This window comes from Limulus polyphemus, unplaced genomic scaffold, assembly GCF_000517525.1.
Source record: "Limulus polyphemus unplaced genomic scaffold, Limulus_polyphemus-2.1.2 Scaffold352, whole genome shotgun sequence".
In the NCBI taxonomy this organism is placed as follows: Eukaryota; Metazoa; Arthropoda; class Merostomata; order Xiphosura; family Limulidae; genus Limulus; species Limulus polyphemus.
The window spans coordinates 630,954-633,789 of record NW_013665962.1 but is presented as its reverse complement, the minus strand read 5'-3'; the positions used below and the strand labels follow the sequence as shown (position 1 = coordinate 633,789).

General features: G+C 36.2%; 1 protein-coding gene across 1 annotated transcript in view; it reads left to right on the top strand.

The window, feature by feature from the left end:
- The window catches only part of LOC106457620 (gamma-aminobutyric acid type B receptor subunit 2-like), a gene marked incomplete at its 5' end in the record, with an annotated part of 50,430 nt that overhangs the window by 40,224 nt on the left and 7,370 nt on the right, over positions 1 to 2,836 (top strand). The gene's annotated exons all lie outside the window — the stretch shown is intronic.

Here is a 2,836-nt window from a genome sequence, read left to right as displayed (position 1 = left end):
AAGGCAAAGTAGAGTGACCTGAAAACGAAGCTTCTTCTATTTTACAGAAAATCTTCGATGGGTTATAACTGTGATTAATTATTATATCAAACATTACTCCAAAACAAAATGAATACAACATTTTCAGATTTCATAGAATTATGCGTTTGGCGTCCTTCTGATGCGACTATTTTAAGTAATATCCTTACACAGTCATAAAATTATTAATAAAATAATTTAAAAAACCAGTGGAAACGAAGGAAATGTATGACGTAACAGTTGAGTTTACTAATGTAAGTACATGGAAAATTAGATAATAAAAAATATGAAGTTTGAAAGATTAATCAGGTAGTATATAAACAAATCAAAATTATAATTTTTAATTCTTTAAGAACATCTATAAAAACATAAAAATTGCTCATAGTTGGTAACTGTAGATTCCAATCAAGTATGAATAATAACCATTTTAAAATTGAATTATTGTTTGCAACGCCTTGTATTCACACAAAGCAAATGAATCATCGTATTTTAAATGAGCAATTCAAATGAGTTTCAGACAAATAACTTTTCTGAAGTGCGCATGTGTCGCTGCGGTACAACATGAAATTTGATTACGATTGAAAGTATTTGGCTCTGGAGCAGTTGGGATATATTCTTTGAAGTAGAAGAGGTAAAAAATGACTCATTAAATACGTTTTGATACGTTTTTATATTTAAAATCTTATATTTAGAAATAAAAGTACTTGTATTGAAATTCTCGTGTCTAGTTTCGAAAAAAATACTTATTACTCTTCCTATTGTTCTGGGTTGCTGTTTTTAGCTACTTAAAGAAAAACGTCTAGTCAGGCTCTATCTGAAGGCTGTGCATATTGCCAATAGCCCTGCAGTGTAATTTACGTAGGTAAACCCTTCGCTGTAAAGCTTCCAAGTCCAAAGCAAACCACTACTCTCTGCAGCTTCGCATAATCCATCTTGTGTAGAAGAACAATGGTATTCCAGTGCCAGTTTCAACAGTCGAATCACACAGAAAGCATCAGGTACTACGTCCAGCAACAGTCCTAATACATCTTCGTATGAAATAGCATGGATACTCGTTTCATTCTCTAGCTTCTTATCTTGGTGAACCCATGTCCTCTTGGCCTCGTTATCCTGCAAAGCCAGTATTTCTGCGGAGTAAAATAGGGTCCAGTGTATTGGTCTGATAGCAAGCAGAGTTCATCTTGTCTTTTGTATCTACTTATCTGATCCCTAACTTACTCCTGGTACAGTATCATGAATTTCTTCGAAAATGTTTTGCGACATGCCGTGTAGCACTTTTGGAAATATTTCTCGCCATTGAATTTTATAAAATAGCTTGAGGCTTGTTACAGTTGCTAAAGCACATATACACTTCTTTGGGTGTCACCATGTATGCCATTTTATCTGACTTACATATTGCTCATACAGTTTTCTACAGTTGTTTCTTCTTTCGTGGATATGTCGTGGAAGGAGTTTATGTACTAGTGACTTGCTGCCTTTCGAGACAGGGATCCTTCTTAATGTTTACTGCTGCCTGGGAAAAGTAGGCGGATTTTGCCATTGAACTATTTATTAATTGATTCTCACCTGTTACAAGACACTGTACTTTGCTTACTATGGCTGAGGTATGACTTGTCACATGTCTCTTTTTTGGGAGGTCCTGGTGCCTCAAGTTGACTCACATTCCTTTGTTTTCCAACTTCATTAAGTACAAGGAATATTGCCGGCTTGGAAATTCTAAATCCTCAACCTGAACGTGTATTTATGATCTGACTGTATGGCTATCGTGCATAGAAAAGGGCTTCACTCACCCTTCCCAAATGTAATGAATTTTTGGTGGCTTCTCGCTAAGTCACAAAACATCAAACAATGTCAAAATGTAGTTCTAATTACTCGTGTTTCATGATAACTTTATATTAGCTGTAATTATGACGTGACTAGCTGATATGTATTAGGTCGTCAAAAAATAATATCGCTTTTTTTTAGATGAAAAAACCCGAACAACTTATATATTAAAACAAAACATTTATTAAATGAAATAGTCTCCATTCGTATCGATGATGCTTTTCCATCTTACAATCAGGTTGTTAATGTCCTGATTAAAAAAATCACTTGGCTTTGAAGCAAAAAAACATGTTGATATCCTCTTTAACACCTTCCACATTTGCATACCTTTTCCCATTAAGATGGTGTTGCAGCGAACGAAAAATATGATAATCTGATGGTGCCATATCTGAAGAATATGGTGGGTGGGGGAGAACTTCCAACTCAACTCTATAATCTTGTGTTGCGTCAAACGTGCATTGTCGTGGAGAAAAAGAACACCTTTCCAATTGACGAGTGAAGGGAGTTTCTGATGAAGGGCTTGATTTAAACGTTCCAGTTGCTCACTATGGATCTCTGCATTGACAATTCGCTGTGGATTGAGGAGTTCGAAATGAATTACTCCTTTGATGTACCACTAAATACAAAGCATCACTTTCTGCGGGAGGAGTCCAGGTTTTGGGGTCGGAAGTGGTTTTTGTCTAGGACTGAGCCATTGTTTTTGGCGTTTAGTATTCGCATAGAGAATAAATTTTTCATCATCGGTGACAATTCTGTCCAAAAATGGTTCACGCGCATTACGCACCAGAAGAGACGAGGCAACGTTCACACGTTGGAAACAATAATCATAGGAGAGTTTGTGAGGCACCGAAACACCTTATTTAAGGATATTCCTTAGATGTTTACGCATTGTTTCATGAGAGACATGCAATTTCAGAGCCATTTCACGAGTGTGTTGCCTACATGTCGGCCCCTGCCATCACAATTTTTAAGGCTAAAGTCACCTGAACAAAAT